This window comes from Saccopteryx leptura, chromosome 9 (assembly GCF_036850995.1).
Source record: "Saccopteryx leptura isolate mSacLep1 chromosome 9, mSacLep1_pri_phased_curated, whole genome shotgun sequence".
In the NCBI taxonomy this organism is placed as follows: domain Eukaryota; kingdom Metazoa; phylum Chordata; class Mammalia; order Chiroptera; family Emballonuridae; genus Saccopteryx; species Saccopteryx leptura.
Window position 1 is genome coordinate 66,444,719 of NC_089511.1, and position 20,485 is coordinate 66,465,203.

The window sequence follows — 20,485 nt, forward strand, 5'->3', positions numbered from 1 at the left end:
GCTGAAGCTTAAATCCATGTTAAATCTTCTACCACTGTCAAAATAAGGAAGCAGTAAAACATTACTAAGGAAGAGATTATTGGAAACAGCCTATTTAAACAATAAGAACATAACATGAGGACCCATGAATTGGAGTTTTCTAAAGTTTCAAACAGATGTTGTGAATGTGCGTGAGTGTGTTTATACAACCCATACTTTTTTAAGTTTAAATCTAATTGTGTTTTGCGGGGTTGCTGACAGAATGAAAGAGAGAAAATATATGTGAGAGTATCTGTCATAACATTTGATGTATAGTAGGAGATGAAAAGTAGAAGCCAATTTCTGGTGTTGGTTTTGTTAGTATTAATATTAATAATTAATTTAGATAAAATAATTATCTCCTTTTTCAAAAGCTTGAAAAACAGAAGCTAAAAAATAATATTAAATGAAAAGAAAAGTAAGATGATGGAGCAGCTTGCTCCCAAGAAATTGTTAAATTTCAGAAAAGAGGACATAACTGTTCTTGGGTATATATGCATGTATTTGTTATTGGAAACCAGCTGTATATATCAGGAAAGGTTTGGCCGTGCAGAGGATCTGAGAGGATAAGTAAATATGAGATCATTTAAATTTTGTTGTCGGAAATTTTTTCTCTGGAATGGAATTTCCAAAATGGAACCAGAGTATTCCCCTAAGGAATTTCTCCTTGTAGATATTTTGAAGGAAATCTTTAAAATATGTGATTTTCTCTATAATTTTCTTATCTATGGTAGAAAAAAACCCATAGATGGCTCCTGATGAGTGACAGGGAATTGAGCTTGGTTGGTCAACTTAAGCTACAGTTGAGCAGGTTGTCTCCTTTTTATTAGTAATGCAACACGTATAAATTGAAAAGCCATATAGAACTCAGTTTTGTCCAGCATTGCATACAGAGACAATAATGCCTATTTCTAGCCAGCACGAAAAATTCATCTTTAAAAGGAATTCTAGACTTCCATCTTTACAAAAGCATTTATGAGCTTTAATTAATAATTAATGCATGCATTTTAATATTTATTTACTTTTTTGTCCTAAACTACACAGTTGCTAGTGTCTAATTCTTCAAACCCTCAGTGTTTCCCCCTCGTGCTTCAGTTGTATCGTTTCCACATGCCTCTATTATTTATATCCTATTTTCTTAAATCTTTCAGCTTTCTTGAGTACATTAACTCTGCTTTCCCCAGTATCAAAGTTCTTCACAAAGAATGAATTTTGAAAAACCTCTCTACTTTGACTCTCTAGTACTACATTCCTCTACTAATTCATTTTCTATATTACAAAAAATGAAAAGGACTTCAAATTAATTTTTAAATTATCATCAGCATAGGCAGTTGAGGTTCACAAATTTTAAGAATGATTTTATTTTTATGGATAAAAGGTATTAGTGAGTGTTTAAGAGAAAAGGCATTCTAGATATTTTCAAAAGGTGGTTTTTGTTTGATTGCAGTGTGTTTTTACCAATCTCCCTGTGTGTCTGTCTGTCTATTATCATCTATCTATCTATCTATCTATCTATCTATCTATCTATCTATCTATCATCTATCTATCTATCATCTATCTATCTATCATCTATCTATCATCTATCTACCTATCATCTATCTACCTATCTATCATCTATCATCATCTATCTACCTATCATCTATTTACCTATCTATCATCTATCTATCTATCATCTATCTATCATCTATCTATCTATCTATCTATCTATCTATCTATCTATCTATCTATCTATCTATCTATCTATATCATCTATCTATATCATCTATCTATCATCTATCTATCTATCTATCTATTATCTATCTATCTATTTACTTATTTGATAATAGGGAATTAAGAACTTTAAAAACCATTGGCAGGGCTAAAGAACAAGGCTAGGAAGTCTGTTAGCAGCTCTCAGTTCTTGCTTTTAGCTTTTTAAGAGAAGAATCATGCAATGACTGAATAAGCCCATGTTTTATAAACCTTGTTGAATTCTGCACAGAGGCAGGTTGTTTGTAGAGAAACAACCAGAGACTGAGAAGAAATCTTTTATTTGTTTATCTTTTATTTTTATAAATAAAAATTTATTTATTTTATAGCCTGTTGGAGAGCAATAATGTGGCATTTGTGTCCTTTTCTGCATCTCACTTCCCTTGGGACTGTCTATTGTTAATGGAATCCAGCTCAGTTCCCTATAGGCAGGGATCCTGGCAAATATATTTCCAGGCTTCCAGTGTCTTGATTACATAGCAGAGTAAACAGGATAAAGTTGCCAAGTGTTGCTTATAATCTGGCAGATTCTACAGGGTAGCCAGTCCTATTTTGCCTTTTTTCTTTAAACACCATTTTGCCATTTAAATGTCCAAAGTGAGGAAATGATCCCAAACCATAACTTAAGTGTGAGGATCAGGGTCAAATCTTAACATTTACATAGTTTCAAAAAAATTTACTTCCTATGGGTACTTTCTCAAGGAACTACATAAGATAGTTCTCACCAAGAAGAAATAAACAAAGAAGATATAGAGTCCAGGAGTAAAAAAGAAGATCTATAGGAGTAAGAAGAAGGGAAGTCTTAGAACAATGAGGAGTTGAAGTCCTATGATAGTGATTTTCAACCAATGTGCCAGAAGGGGCAAACTGGGATGCTGTTAGAACTTTTAAAACATGAAAACCTAACTATTTAGTCAGGGGCACTGACTTGTTTTCTCTTAGATTGTCAAATTAAAAAAAAAATGATAACAGCCAAAACAACAACAGTTGTCCAGTATGAATGAATCAAAATTATACTTATTTTGTCAGATTGACAAAAATGTAATATATTTTTTTGGTGTGCTGCAGAATTTCACTAACTAGTTTGTGTGCCATGAGATTAAAAAAAGTTGAAAATTGCTGTCCTAACAGATATCCATATATTTTATCTACTCTTGGAGAATCAGCAGTCCAGATTGAAGCAGGAAGATTATGTAATCTATAAAATCTGCTTCTATGTAAACCTTAACCTCGATAAATCATATGAAATGCTTTATCATATAATAAGACATTTAAAAGTCCCTTTTGTTTTTAGTTCATTTATTTAAAAAAGGGACTGAGAAGTAAACATCTAATGTAGCAATTATTAAACTGTAGTGGATGGTGGGAAGCTGTATAAAAAAAGAAATGTAATCATAGAATGAGATGTATCTCAGTTATAAATGACACTATGAATTATTATGTATTTGGTAATAGGAAAAAATAACACTGATTTATCCACAACTTTGATATAAATAGATTGGAAAAATAATAACAGGTGGCTTTAATGTGGAAGGAGTTGGTAAGAGTGCTAAACTCTCATTTTACTTATTAGGAAATCAGTAGATAACATGTATAATTAAAAAATAAATATAGGACTCCCTCTTTATTCACAGGGCATATGTTCCAAGACTTTCTGTACTTGTCTGAAACCATGGAGAGTAACAAACCTAATATATAATATATATTATGTTGTTTTCCTATACCCACATACCTATGATAAAATTTAATTTATAAAAAAGGCACAGTAAGAGAGTTACAACAACAACTAATAAAGTAGAATAATTATAATAATGTATAAAAGTTATGTAAATGTGGTTTCTCGCTCTCTCAAAATATCTTATTGTACTTTTGTAATGCTGGTGGCCTAAGCCAGGCAGGTTCACATTGTATTTGGGCAGATGATAGAGAAACTGCAGAGCCAGAAAATATTGGGCCATCCCTGTTTATCAGAGTCTCCCAACAGCGGACAAGCAAACAGGCAGAGAAAACCACTTCTCATAGCAGCAGGCAAACAAACAGCAAAACAGCCCCTCACAGTGGCAGGCTGGCATCTGCAATCTGTGCTGAGGACAGCACCCTAGTGTTACATAGACTACATGCTCACACACTAACCAGGCAAAGCATGAGAAAGCAAGCCTAACACAGCTTTCTACCCAACAATTTTACTCACTGTAATGCTGGTGGTCAAGGCTAGGCAGGTTCACGCTGGATTCAGCCAGACGGTAGAGGAACTATGGAGCTGGAAAGTGTTCGGCCACCTCTCAGTGCTGGAAAGCAATCTGCACCAAAGGAAAGCACCCATCTCCTTACATAGGCTATACACAAGTGGCCCTGCCACGTGCTTGTGCACTACTCAGGCAAAGTACAAGCGAGCAAGCCTAACACAGCTGTTTTCCCTACACTCGTCTTTATGCTGCATTAGCTTATAACTCCTTTTTGGAGTATCTGAATTGTTGGGCATCACTACACTTGCACTTTGGGGCCATTGTCATGTAAACTAAGGGGTACTTGAGCACAAGCATTGTGATACCTCTATAGTGGAGCTGATAACCTAGATGACTAATAAGTGACTAATAGGGAGGTAGCTTGTACACAGCATGGATTTACTGGACAACTGAATGATTCATACCTTGGGTTGGACAGAGCGGGATCACATGAGATTTAAATAGTGTTCAGAATAACATGCAATTTAAAACATACGAGTTATTTTTGGAGCTTTCTATGAAATATTTTTATATAACAGTAAAACCATGAGTAACTGAATCCATGGCAAGCAAAACCACAGATAACGGAGGACTACAGTACACTACATTACAAGTAAGTAACTTACAAATATAGGGACAAATACCTCCTGAAGTAGTTACAGGTCTCTCCTTCCATGAGTGAGAAGAGGGGTTGGAAGGGCGTTAGTTAGGCAGGGACTGCTGACTTCTATTATGTCTTATAGTACAATGAGTCTAAACAATAAAAACATATTTCTAAAGCAAGAAAAAAATATTTTTATTTTTTTAAAGATTTTATTTATTCATTATAGAGAGGAGAGAGAGAGAGAGAGAGAGAGAGAGAGAGAAAGAGAGAGAAGGGGGAAGGAGCAGGAAGCATCAACTCCCATATGTGCCTTGACCAGGCAAGCCCAGGGTTTTGAACCGGCAACCTCAGTATTTCCAGGTTGATGCTTTATCCACTGCGCCACCACAGGTCAGGTGAAAAAAATATTTTTAAAAGTTGTCTAGTGTTTGATCATAAACATAGAGTAATGTATGGACACTCTGTGTGACTAAATAAATAGTTAAAATATATTATAGCTAAAATAAAATCTCCACTTGTCTGTATCTTAAGTAAGACTGTAGGAAGAAAGATAAAAAATGTGGAAGAATAAAGATCAGGTTGCATTTTTGCATGTGAATATGCCACCTCTGGCACTTCCTTTTGACAGCACATATGTAGCTAAAAATATATACACACATCTAACAATGCTGAGCATTTCTACTGCCATATGCATATGGAACATATTCACATCAAAGTTAATTGATGTGTTAGCATTCTAAAAATAAGTGCCAGATTGTACAAAATTCATCTACCTTATGTGTTTCCCACTTCTAGTCTTCAAGGCCTTATTGTGCCACTTATCCCTTTAAGCAGTTTCTACTAAGAGCAATATGCTCTTTGGATTGGCAATTAACAGCTTAAATAGCTTAAATAGCATTTACTCAGAACTTTTTAGCCTTATACAAAACCCTAAGAGAACAATGTTCTTTAGACTATATTCCTCAGAAAAAATAATACCACAAGGTGCTCCTTAAAAAGAGTAGTTCAATGACAAATAATTTTAGAAAACAACGCATAATACACTCTCATCTTGAATATTGACCAAGGTGGCCTTAATTTTATCCTCAAGATGACTCAACTTTAGACAAGTTTATTCCCATTATCAGTCCACTGCCTCCCTTTTCTTAGAGGATTTACTTTAGAAAATTTGCAATTGTCAATTCTTCTCCCCTTTGCTATATAAATATTCTCTGTGTATTTTGCCAGTTTACTACTCAGGAATATCTTTTTCAAGGATAGGGGGGCCATCTCTATGAAATGTAATCATCAAGAAAGATTGTCTCTTGTTCCCAATCTCTGTGGAGGGTAAAAGCCTAATTTAGACAAGTACTACTGGAAAACAGAGAAAGGCCTAACTACACTTACCAGTCTCCCTGCTGAAGTCATCTGGTACTCTCCTACCAGCTCACCCTGGTGCTTGAAAGCTCCTGCCTTAGACTTCAATTCTGAATCTCTCACCTCTTTCAATAGTCTTTAATAAAGTTTTCTTTGTTTAACTTTATCTGGTGCAATATCTTTTTGGCAATATTTACAAAGTGCATTTTATATGAAATATTTTGAGAAATGCTACGAAACAGAAACTTACTTGATGTATTTTAACCCAAGATCCATTCCACACTCACACTTTTTTTTCTTCTTTTGCAAATGAGAGGAGGGGGATAGAGAGACAGACTCTTACATGTGCCCCAACTGGGGCCATGCTTATAACTGTAGCACCTGAGGCAGAGGCTCCATGGAGCCATCCTCAGCCCCCAGGGCCAATGCACTTGAGCCAATCAAGCCATGGCTGCAGGAGGGGGAGAGAGAGGGATAGGGGTGGAGACGCAGATGGTCATTTCTTCTGTGTGCCCTGACCAAGAAACAAACCCAGGACATCTAAATGCTGGACCTACTCTCTACCACTGAGCCATCTGACCAGGGCTTCTACACCCACATTTTAAACTTATGCCTTTAGACTTAGTATTTTTAACATTGAGGCTGGAAGAGCTAGAAATGTGGGTGTGGGAACTATAAGCTTAAGTACTAAGGAACACTTAATGATCACATTCATAAAGATATAAAGTCTACCTTTTAGAATGACAATTTAGAATTTTGACATGTGTTTCAATATAATGAGCCTGAGAAATTCCCCTAGATATGCGTAGTCTTAAAAGAACACATATTTGTTTCCTGTCATTTGCATTAATTAATGTTGGTTTGTTTTGTTTTGCTTTAAAATTGTCCCATAATGTACAGTCTGGAATTCACAGACTTTTCAGTTAGTTTTGTTAGAACATTTCCTTTTGTAATCAATTAGTCACCACATTATAGATGATAACCCTACCCACTATAATTATCACTGAATAAACTTTGAAATGTTCAGCTTATTGGAAATGACTGTCAGCTGAAAAAGACTACTAATTCTCATGTTTCCAGAAAAATAAATGACAGCAAATGGATATCAAGTTCTCATTTTTTGTTTGTTTTCTGGAAAACCTTTAGTGAACAAGTGAACCGTTTGTCAGAGATTGCTTAGGGTAAATTTAGCTCTGAGACTTGTCTACATGAGAGCCATTAAAAGTACTGCTGGACATGGACTGTATTTGGAGAAACACATTTGAAATTAGAAGCTAAAAACCCTACTTATGATCAGTAATCTAGCTTATATTTTGGTAAATACATCTTCTCTGCTTTTTTATTTTCCCTTGTATCTTAAAGGTGTTCTGTGCACCAATTAAAAATTATCAGAGAACCCCACTTATGTAAATGAATAGGTGGAACCGAATATGTTGATGCCACTAGACACTGATTAGCAGTGACTGCGCTGGCAAACACTTTTCTGTATTCTCTTTATTCTCTATCATATACCATTTCCTGTTCTATTAGTCACATAGCTACATGGAGGAAAAACCTTCTCAGTTTTTATTTGCACTTGTTGTTTACTGTAAATTATTCTTATAAAAATATTCCCATGGATTTGCTTGTGCAACTGTGCATGTAATTGCATTTTGGCAAGAGTGCAAAAATACATTCGTTTTGCAAATGAAGTCTAAGAGGTGCTCTTATAAAAGATGACATTTTCAGTTTGACTCTTGGTTGACTTTTCCTTTGTACTCATAAAACTGACAAGTTGACAGTCTTGTCATCTGAGCTTCTCTAGCCACAAGATAGGTACAAAACAGATGCTTCTAGGTTTTGTTTTTTTTTTCTGACTGTGAACCTTTTCCAGACATGCCACATATAAGGATAAAGAGATCTCTCTTGTAAACCTCTCAACACCCTGCCGTGGGCATACTCATGTTACCTCTCAAATCCTATCAACTGAGTTACATGCAAATATATTCCAAAAGTTACTATTGCTATTGAAATAGGGAGATGAACTAGAGGTTCTTTCTCCTCTAGTTCTAGAATAATGGCAGACAGCTGGATGAGAGATTGCTGTCAACATCTACTTATCAATAACTTATCAAGGGTGGCAACCCAGGCAATCAGCTGATAGTGAACAGATGACAGCTGTCTGGAGTTTCAAGTCATAATTAATTAAAAAAAAGAAAAATTCTGACTTCTATATAGTTTGATAAATATATAGCCATTACAAGACTATAGAAACATTATCTTTTAAGTTATTTCTTAAATATGCCATACAAGTTATTTCTCAGAATAAGAAGTACATTTTATGTGACTGCTAGGGTTTTCTATGAACTTTTTTTGTTTTGTTTTGTTTTTTTACTTTTCAAGTAGAAATCATTAGGAATTGTGCAAGTATAGGCAAAGCAATTTTGCAATAATGAATGGATATAATGGTAAAAGGAGAAAAAGTAGAAAAAATCATGGTGTTTCTTCTTTCTTTTTTTTTTTTTTTTCTTTCATTTTTCTGAAGCTGGAAACAGGGAGAGACAGTCAGACAGACTCCCGCATGCGCCCGACCGGGATCCACCTGGCACGCCCACCAGGGGCGACGCTCTGCCCACCAGGGGGCGATGCTCTGCCCATCCTGGGCGTCGCCATGTTGCGACCAGAGCCACTCTAGCGCCTGAGGCAGAGGCCACAGAGCCATCCCCAGCGCCCGGGCCATCTTTGCTCCAATGGAGCCTTGGCTGCCGGAGGGGAAGAGAGAGACAGAGAGGAAAGCGCGGCGGAGGGGTGGAGAAGCAAATGGGCGCTTCTCCTGTGTACCCTGGCCGGGAATCGAACCCGGGTCCTCCGCACGCTAGGCCGACGCTCTACCGCTGAGCCAACCGGCCAGGGCCTCTCTTCTTTCTAGCGAATCCTGGATTCTGCTTTTGAGAATGTTGATCTCCTTTTCCTCAATTCAATCCCAATTACCTGGCCAAAATTTTCTGCTACAATGTTCTGACCCTCTCATATATACTATAAATATACCCTTATTCTACCTGTGTCTCTTTCTATGCTCTGTGACTTTATTTCCGGTCTTATTTTAGAAGCCCTATTCATTGCATGAAAGTCAATCTAGTTGTCCAGAAAGAACTATTCAGTGACTCTTCCTGTATATTTTTAGATTCCATGCACTTAATTGAATGAATGTTTTATACTGTTATCTAATTTTCCATAAATAAAACACTTAGGCCTTTCAAAAGGTGGTTCCTTGACTTAAGTTTCTTTACATTTTCTATTATGCGTTGCACAAAGAGTAGGCATCCATATTTTTCAAGAGAGTATTTTAGAATAGGTTTACTGGCAGTGAGACTTAATAGCAAACAATTATGAGGGAGTTTTCCATCTGATTAAATCTTATGACCACCCATTATCACTATCAGAGAGGGATTAAACCAAAGGGCTTATATATGCTGATGTTTAAAAACACAAGGCAGTAGGTGAAAAACATATAAGACAGCTGATTTAGCATATAGAATGCTGTCATCATGGGTGAGTTTAAGGGGTTCTGGAAAATACAACAGTAGTCATCAAATGAGAGGATCAGTTTTAGAATCAAAATAGACATTATTTTCATGTACATTTATTTTCTTCCTAGAAAGTATATTTGAATATTGGAAAGAAGAAAACTAAAGTTGGGGGCAGTAGGCATGTGTATTCTGACAAATATTACTGGATTATTTAAAAATACTTATTACATGTTTTCCCCCACAGGTTGAAAAACAATAACGTAAAGGTAAAGAATTATAAAAAGAAAAAAAAATATAAAACTCATTTACCCCCTCCCAGACTATAAACATGATAATGACAATACCATTTCCAGAAAAAAAAATCTCTTCACAGACAGTTACTGATATATATGAACATGGGTATGGGCCTGGGTTGAGGGAGCATTTGATTGAATGTGTTTAACTATTTTTATAATAAACTAATATCATAATATTGATAACAATAATAAAAATGATCAGAATCTATACAAATTTTTTATGCATTATCTAGTTCCATTTTGGGCCTAAGAAAATAATAATGCATGATTATTTTAAAGTTGAATTTTTCTATCAGCTATCCTAGAATTTTCTTCTTTTCTAGAATAAATCTACCTAGCTATTTGAGAATTATATTTTTAAATCAGTAATTGCAAAAGAAATTTATGTACCAAAACGATTACTGATATATTTGAGTTAAAAACAATCCTGTGAATCATACCATTTCAATAACAATTGAAATATATAGAAGAGAAAAATATCCAAGAAGCATATGGTATGTGTTTTCAAATTGGGCCTACTGTAAAAGCCTGATTACACCCACGTCAAGAAGAAAGTGAAATTTAAATGGCTGCTATAAATGAAGTCTGTGTGGGCCAAAATGAGAGCCAGTTGCCCCCTCTCCTTTGAGCCTAAGCACATTAGCAACTGTTCCAGGATTTTGCTTAAGGTTGAAATATGTTGTCTATACAACAAAGATTTTAGAAAGCAATTAGTTAAGATGAGATATTTGATTTTTATATTCAAAGGAAGTTTTTCCCACCTGATTTACAGTCTTTTCAAATGTTGCTAAATTCTTTGAACTGATAAGACAGTATTTGTTTCTACTTCCTAAATTAAGCATTACAGAAATCCATCCTTTATGAAATTCAGATAGGAAATAAAAAAACTACCAAAAGTCCAGTTTTCCCTGGGCTCCCACTTATGTCTGTAGTCAGATTTCTCCTTTCTCATGCTTGTCTCTTCCATTGTACTGGAAGCTAACCTCGGCTGTTGCACTCACCATATTGTGATAATAGTAGTTTCCTTTCACATCAGACTTAACACTTTTTTAAGGGAAATAACAAACACCTGTACATAATAAGTACTTAACAAAGATTATCTCATCTAACTTTTTTTGTTTTTAAGTGAGAAGAGAGGAGATAGAGAGACAGACTCCCACACACACCTCAGCCAAGATCAACCAAGCAACCCCTGTCTGGGGCTGATGCTCAAATCAATTTAGCCATCATTAGTGCCTGAGGCTGATATGCTCGAACTAACTGAACTATCGTTAGTGCCCAGGGTGATGCTCCAATGAACTGAGCCAATGGCTGCCAGAGGGGAAGAGAGAGGAGGGGAAGAGGGTGAGGGAGAGAAAATGATGGTCACTTCTCTTGTGTGCTCTGACTGGGATCAAACCTAGGATGTCCATACACCAGGCTGAAACTCTATACACTGGCCAGGGCCCTGGAATTTTTATTCGCCTTCTAAGTTTGTACAATATTGTGCATTTAAAGTTCCCTTCACCCATCTTCTAAAAGTGGCTCTCCTCTTAAGCAGATCTCTGCCATTCTGGGTTTAGAATTTCTAGGGTGGAATTATCTGAGGCTCTCTCACAGTTATCTCTCATTTATATACCATTTTCTTTTAACCAATAGATCTTGTGTCATCTCTTAATTTAGTTAACACTTTGACCTATCATATGGTTCAAAATATATATAACTCTCCTCATATGAAAGATAAATAGTAGATATAAATGAATACTAGATAATTAGTAATTCTATAGGAGGATTACCTCATACCATAAATTTATTTTTATTTTATTAGTACTACATTTAATTCTTTCTACTAAATATTCATTGTCATAGACAATTTCTTAGGAAACTTGAAAAAAAAACAGGCCATGTAATATTAAAAAAAATGTTACCTTTTATACTCATGCATTATATTCACTATATTAAATTCTTTTTTGCTTTTTTTAACTATATAGAATATGTTCCAGAGGTCAAAAGTAACCTTGCTAGATAAGTAAAATGTGCTTTCATATTCATTTAGTAGCATGATAAACAAGGAAATACTTAAGGGCAATAGTTTAATTACACTCAGGTGATGTAGGTGTAAGTGTTTAATTGTTCCTGGTGATCTGTTTTGCCTGTGTGAGATTACCAATTTCAGAGAGCAGCTAGCCATGTGCCAGTTATTGAGAGTCAGCCCTTTTGACATGCAAGACACTTGTTTCTGCATTTAGTGTTTGTTGTGAGCCATGCATATATTTTTTAATTAACATATTGCTCTTTGAGTCATGGACATAGACAGGGGTGCAGTGGTTACCAGGGGGAACAGAGGGCTGGAGAGGGAGGGAGATGGGGGAAGGGGAGGGGCTTAAATAGATATAAAATATAGGGTGACAGAAGATGATTTGATGTTGGGTGATGGGTATGCAACATAATTGACTGTCCAAACGATGTGGATATGTTTTCTCTAAATCTATGTACTCTGATTGACCAATGTCACCCTGTTAAATTTAATTGTCTAATTAAAAAAAAAACATGTTGCTCTTTATATTGAAAATATGAAAAGCTTACAGGAGAATGCTCTGGCTGGAATATTTTAAAAGATACATATATCTCAGTGCACTTATTTGCCATCTTCAAAATCATCATTATCATTGTCAACAACAAAATGGCATTTTTGTTTGGTTTTGTGCTCCAAACATATGCCCTTTCTTTGCAGTAGTCATAAAAGGAAGAGATGAAGGAGGACTATGATATGTACATTCTATCTCCTTAAGCTTTCAAGAGATAATGGTAGTGTTCTGGTGCATTAAATTTTCTTTCACAAAGAACGTACAAACACTTTAACAGCTGTATGAACAGCAAGACTTGTTACAAATGTCAAAAAAACTATTTCAGAAGTAAAATACTGTTTTCTCTTTCAGAAAAATTGGGATTTAGGTATTTGAAGACATTTCTATTATTTCTAGTCTCTTTCTAGTTTTTATGAAAAATAAGTGGAATTTACTATATCACTGTTTTCAAAAATAGTTGATATCTAAATAAACACAAGAAAGAAAGAAATTAAATATTTTAGTTAGTGGTTTTATCAGATTATAATACCCTTCCTTCAGTAAGACCTCTTTCCATAAATAATTTTTATGTAATTATTTTCAAATGGATAGTTTACATTATGGGCATTTTCAAAATCTTTCCTGTTTATGCTTATGTTTTTTCTTTCAATGATTTTTCAGTTAATGAAACACAAATACTAACTAACTAAATAAATAAATAAAACAAAGGCCATTATCTGAATTATTTTGTTTTGCAGTAGATATACTAGGTTGTTGACTACTTTTTTCTATGTAATGGAATACTGGGGAAATAATCAATTTTTTTTTCAATTTATAAATCTGTTTTATAGTAAGTATGGAGTTTAATTGACATTATCATTTAGTAGCTAATATCAACATTTTTCTATTTAACTATTTTATTAAAGTTAAACCATTCTATTTTTCTATGATACATTCATTTTTAATGCTTGATGAGTTGTCATGAAGGTGCAATTTAAATTTTATTAAACTCTAAGAAAAGCAGACCATATCTATCTATGGCAGTAGGAGCACAGCATTAATGCAGCAAATGCTCAGTTTAATACAGTTTGTGGAGAATTCAGTATAACAGGATTATAATTTCTGACCTCTAGAAGTTTATAATCCAATTAGTGTAAATTAATATTTATGTACATACTTTAATAACAGGGTAGTGTGAAATAAATGGTCAATAAAACTGTATGTTAATACTGCAGATATTTAGAGCGGTGGAGACACTTCCTAGTGCAGGGATCTAGAAAAGCTTCTCAGAGGAATTGTAGTTTGAACTTATGAACTTTAGATAAGACCTTTAGAAGCATAGAATAGGATTGAGGAACATTCTTGGCAGAGTGAACCAACATATTAAAGCAGAGTAATAAATACAGGTTAATGACATTTTAAAAATAAAATAGAATTGTCTACTCCATTACTTCCAGCTATGTGCTTAAGGTCTGTTGCTAAACATCTATGAGATCCTCTCATTTCTTCTTAGTATTTTGATAGTAAACGGGTTATTTAATAAAAAGCAGTTAGCACAGTAACTAGCGCATAATCAACACTCAATAAATAGGTGTACTTATTGTAGTTATTATTTTGTTAAATCCAAAACATATAAAAATGTAAAAACAGTTATCAAAGCAAATTCTACCGGATTTTAATATTCATCAAAGCAAGTTGTCAGCTAAAACGTATTGATGGAACCAAAAACCTGTCGCCTGGAAGCTGCCTTTTGGGGTATTGATTTTAAGCTGTTTATTAAGAAACAAAAGACTCAGAAAGAAACTTTGACTGCCCTCTTTCATGCCTGAAAGATTTAGACAAAGAAACATGCTTCAGGAAAGAGGATCTCAGGATGCTGTGCTACCTTAGCTTAATTTAAATTAAGTTTGATAAGTAAGAGACCTTCAGGAAGAACCTGTTAGCTAAGTATCCTGTTTCCCATTGCTTCCGAGTCACAGAGCACAGATTTTCTTGCCCTGTGTGCTTCATTCTTCGGTTAATTTGATAATTACCCCAGACAGAAGAACTTAGAAAGTGAGAGGAAAAATATGCATACTACTTAGACCCCAGAGTTCACTAGTATCAAGTACATTGTCTATATTTTTTTTACACGATTGCTTGGTGGTAGATGACATATTTCCCCTATTGAATCCTTCCTTTCTCAGTATTGAATCGCCGACATTTCTACAGAATTTTAATTTTCATGCCAATTTGCACATGATGTTGTTGAGTGAGTGGACTAGATAAGGAAATTAATATAAGCCAAAAATATGGTCATTGGGGAAGTAACCATGATTATATTGTTATTAGCATCGAGCATGTGTTTTGTTTTGTTTTTAAATAAATTCTTAAGTGGAAATTATGTATTTGAACATTTTTATATTACATTAGCAGGAATGTCAGTGTCTGAAAATCAAACAGGGAAGAAAAATGCCTGAGAACATTACATGGAATAATTGAAGTTATTTAGGCTATATTGATTATTTCTATTATCGGAGTGAAGGGGCCTATTTGCTTGTGTGTATCAAAGCCCAATAAGATATGAAAAGGAGTTTGTGGCCAAGAAAAGAAGGATTTACTAAGGAGATAGCAGCATACCTGGAGTCACAGGTAGCTCATGCTCAAAGACTTAGCACCCAGATGTGTTATAAGGGATGTGTTATATAAGGGAAAAATCATTAGTCATGGTGACTAACGGAGTTAGGGTCATGGTCAGGGAGGGTCATGGTCTCTACTGATTGGTCAGCACTAGGGTAGGGTGTAGTTGATTATTGTTTCTGGTCTTGACCTTAGCTATGGCATCGATGCCTCTGGTTTCCCAAGGATGCAGTTGGTGAGGTCATTCTGGAGCTGAAGCAAAACTGAGACCTAGTTGTTATCACTAGTTTGACAGAAACCCTGTCACTGTGGTCAACAAACTCAAGGCTTTGTTTCTAAGACTACTGGATACTGATCAGATCTTACTGTCCTGAAGGCTTGATTAAGCAAGGGAGAGGAATGTGGATAAATAGGTCAGTAAGCGAGGCCAGCTTGAGTCAAAGAAAAAATAAATCAAAATAAAAGGACAGAATAAAAAAAAATGTTTCCTATGTAGTTGCATTTCTACACTAGCAAAGTGTGTCAGAGCTTTCAACTCCTCTTGCGCTTAATAGCCATTTCTGACTGGAAAAAAATAATAAATTTTATGTGTGTTTGTTGAAAAAACTGTTGTTTCTACTAAGGTCTGTCTCTAGAGAAGAGAGAATATTTATCTCATCATTATCATCTTCAGCCAAGTGGGATTTGCTATAATTCCAGCTAGCTCCTTTGTAAATTTACTCCTAAACTAGTGTTATCATAGTTCTCTGTCTTTGCAAATGAAAACTCCCATTGCATTAAAATCCTCTGGAAACTGACATCAACTGAAAACTGACAAAAATCAACTCTCAGAGGTTTATTTACACATTCTCTAAAGTTGTAGCATTTATGGTTTACCACTCATTTGGCAATTAAGGCTGCATTACATTTACTGTGCTTTTGCTTTGTATAGTTAATTAAATTTCCTGGATGGAATTTCTTTTTTTCCAATCCAGAATAAATACAATAAACAATATGAATAATAACAGCAGTAATAACATCATTTTAGGGCTTTCCATTATTCTTAAAACTTTCCCACATCATAAAGAATAATGGTTCCTTTGAGCCTTCATACATAGATGTCAATTAAATAAAATTAGAAAGCCATTCTAGTGTTTATAAAAATAGATTTTCCCCCTACTTTCATCTCTTTTTATTCCAAAGAAGCTTGACATAATTTATGAAATATGATTTTATTTCTATGGCAATTCTGTAATTCTTATTTGATAATCATCACAAGTATACACTATATGTTTATTACCAAAGAGAAGTTGTGCTGAAGCATATTAAAAAGAGCTTCACAAGAACATCTAAATTATTTTTCTTAGTTAATTCCAAAACTCAAGATTGGGTTGTTTGCACATAACTGTTAGGCTCTCTAACAAGTGTTTTTAAGCTCTGTTGATTCTTTATTTTTTAGTATATGGGTAATTGATATAACTGTAATAGCTCTAATTATATAAATAGATGTTTGGGGACTTTTAAGAATGCATATTTTTGACATAATTCACTATAACAACTTCTTCAAAGTTGTAAGAATCTATTTCAAATCGAGGTGGGAGAGATTTTTAGCATAGATTTTTAATTCTTTTAATATTCATATTAGTGACAAAATGTCATAAACTTTTTTCTTGTTGCAGTAAAATTTACAATAAAAATATTGCATCTTATTAGCATATCACTAATTTTTAGTTATTCTTTTACAGTTTTTAAATGTGTGTGTACGTACATAAAATGGAAATGCCAGAAAACAAATCTAGGTTTCTACTCAAAATTCTAAAGTATCAAACACATTTTATATATTATTGTTTAGCAACATGATATAGATGTAGTTTAATTAAAGGCATATGGCTTTTAATTGAAGCTAAATTAAAGTACAATCACTTTAATATATTCATATAGTATCCAGCAGTAATGTTGTAAAGATAATTGTGTAATTTACATTACTTCTGTAAAATACAAGCCGTGACATAAAAAAACACACATGAAACAAAAGTTGTGTTTGGATGATATTTTTTGAACTGTACCTACATAGCAATCAAATTTCAGATTAACTGAAGAAGTTGTCATTGAAATGCCCTCATCTAGTGATTAAATAGTTTTGTCACTTTAGTTCAACTGAACAGAGGTCTGAGATATAAATCTATATTTCATATGGAACTCATTCTTAAATATTTCTAATTGTTTAGTTAATTTTTAGAGTTTCACATTGTCTGAAACAGAGACATAAATGTCTGATAAAATCTTCAATTTCCTTTATATTTCATTTAAATTTTGATATTTAAAATGTCATTGTACATAATGTTACTAAATTTCTCTCCATAAATACTGTGTTTATTATGAGATGCCAAACCATATTATTTGCATGAACTCTCTGTTCCTTCCAAGAGAAGCTAAGGTATTTTTCTTCTATTGAAAACAAGTAAGTGACAAATGGATTTTGCCTCAAGCTGAAGTCTTGTTAAAAATCTGTCATTTAGAGTTTAATTTGTACTATGTGGAATTTAGGCTTCATAGTTTCAAAAATCACAACAAGATAATCTATCATCCTACCACTTTCTTAAAGTCAAAGTAAGACCCACTCTAACATATACAGCCCGGGACCCATGTTTTGCCTGTGTGAAAAACCCAGAGAACTGGAAAGGACATAACTTAGAGCATTGAGGCATAAGCAGATTTGAACGAGAAGATGCCTCAGTTAACCCCTTTTATTCACCACACAATTTGGCTTCACTGAAAAATGTTTTCTAGTTTAAGAATAAATACCCTCCAGCCCATGTATATATATATGCACTACCTCCCTCTCCTTGCAAAGAAAACAATCTATATACCATCATGATCAAATGTAGTAGGAATAGATAAAACAACAACCAATATAAAAACAAAACAAAGAAAATAGAAAGACCTTGCCATGCCTGTCTCTGGCAGGCTTTGCTGGCATTTCTTTGGATCAGGTGAAGCCCAAAGCTAGGGATAAATTCAATGACTACAGCTACTCCAAGATCTTACTACTGTTTTAATGGTACAGAAATTGAAATTCAATGAGTGAAAACTGCCACCATTGTCCAGAGTTATTGTCAATAATAGGGACAAAGCACAAGGAATGACTAATAATTTAGTAACATTTCTTCCAAATGGAAACCTTAGTAAAGATATTTGTTTCATGTTTATGTGAAAAACAGACATAACAACTTAGGACTCTAACAGTGAATTTCTTATAATAAGCTTACATATATATATACATATATATATATGAATTTTTTCTGTTTAAAGAATATTTACATGAATTAAAGACAATGAAATATAAAGAAAATAAAGGTTCTGTATTTCTCTACAATCATTAAGTTCAGGAAAAAACTAAGACTCAAACTTGAATCATATAACTATCAGAACTGTACTTTTCTACATACCATTTTACTCTATTTTTCCATAAAATGCATTAATTGTACAAAGTCTATTTTTAATCCCATTTGGAATGGTGATATTGTATGGCATTGAAATCAGAACTGGATGATATTCCTCAAGAACCTCATCTTTATTTGTAGCTTAGACCGGGGAGTGATGAAATTTTTCTGTGAAGGACCAGATAATAAATATTTTAGACTTATGGGGTTTGTGGTCTCTGTCATAACTACTCAACCAGGTTGTACCCGCCCCCCCCCCAAAAAAAAAACCTTCACTAGACAATGTTTAGTGAATGGGATTTATTGTGTTCCAAAATCTTTATCGGTAAAAACTAAAATTTAAATATCATACAATTTAAATGAGTCACAAAATATTTGTTTTTTATTTTTTATTTTTGAAAGAGGCAGAGAAAGAGGCACAAGTACACAGAGCTGCTCCTGCATGTGCCCTGACCAAGGAATCAAACCAGTAACCTCAGCACTATGGTATGACACTCCAACTACCCAAGCCATCCAACCAGGGCTTCATTTATTTTTGTTTTATTTTCAGAGAAACAGGGAAGACAGCGGGGGGGGGGGGGGGGGGGGGGGAGAAGCATTCATTTGTTGTTCCACTCAGTCGTGTACTCATTGGCTGTGTGTGTCCTGACCAGGGATTGAACCTGCAACCTTGTTGCTTCTGGACAATGCTCTTAACCAACTGAGCTAACTTGCCAGGACCTATTTTTTTTTAGATTTTTAAAAATCATTTAGAAATTCAAAATAATTCTCATTTCATATACTGTACAAAATAGGTGGTGGACCAAATTGTATAGCTCATTCTTAATTCTGATCTGCTTAAGGAAAGTTTATTGGTTAAGGAAGCATTTCTTACAACAGTAGTGCCCTGTCAGCTGTTACTATATGTTCTCAAAAATAAGTAAGTAAAAATAAGACCTGACCAGCAATAACAGTCCAATCAATATAATTGTCATGTATAAAATACTCCATTTAACACACATTGCATTGCAGGTTGCATGAAGCATTCACAAAAAAAGACCATATTCAGGGCCATAAGATACACATTTACAGATTTAAATAATAAAAATCATAAGTATGTTCTCATACTATAGTGGAATTAAACTAAAAATAAGAGAAATATTTTGAAAATGAACAACAGTCATCTAACTTAAACCTATGCATAAAAAAATCTCAAGAACATTAAATATTATATTTGAACTAAATAAAACTGCAACATAAATTTGTCAAAATTTGTAGAATTAAATAAAAGAAGTTCTTTAAAAATTGTAGCATTAAATTCACATATCCAAATTTTTTAAAAATCTAAAATCAATGACTAAAGTTTGTACATTGGAAAACTAGAAAAGGAAGAGAAATTAAATTTAAATCAAGAAGAAAAATATAATAAAAATTAGAGCAGAAATCAGTAAAATGAAACCAATACCTGTTTTTCTAAGATATCAATAAAATTAATGAACTTTTAGCAAAGAAAAAAAAAGAAGAAAGGAGAATGAACAAAGATTACTAATATTATAAATGAGAGCAGGACATTTTAATGTCCTGTTTCAAAAGATATTAAAATAATAATAAGGAACACTGTGAATACTATAATGCCTACAAATTTGACAATATATATGAAACAAATCAATTTATTGAAAGACACACCAAAATAATTTGTCACCTCCAAATTAAAAATCATCAGGTTCATGTGGCATTCATTACTAGAAAATTCTATGAAACAATCAAGGGAAACATGATAACAATCTCTACAATTTCTGCAGAAAATGGAAACAGAGGTAATACTTTCTAATATATTCCATGAGGTCAGTATTATTGTTTATCAAAACCATATAAATATATTTCAGAAGAAGAATATTAAAAATTATAATGCCTGTCTGTAAAGTTTAAAGATGCATACTCACTAAAAACTATAACAACCAATATGACCTTTAACAGTTGAATAGATGAACCAATGGTGGCACATTAAATCAACAAAATATTATTTAGTAATACAAAATGATGTGTCAAGCCACAAGAAGACAAAGATGAATCTTAAATAATCATTGCTAAGCAAAAAGAAGACAGTCTGAAAGATCTACTATACTATTATAATACGGGTGAGAGAAAAAGGATCTAATCTA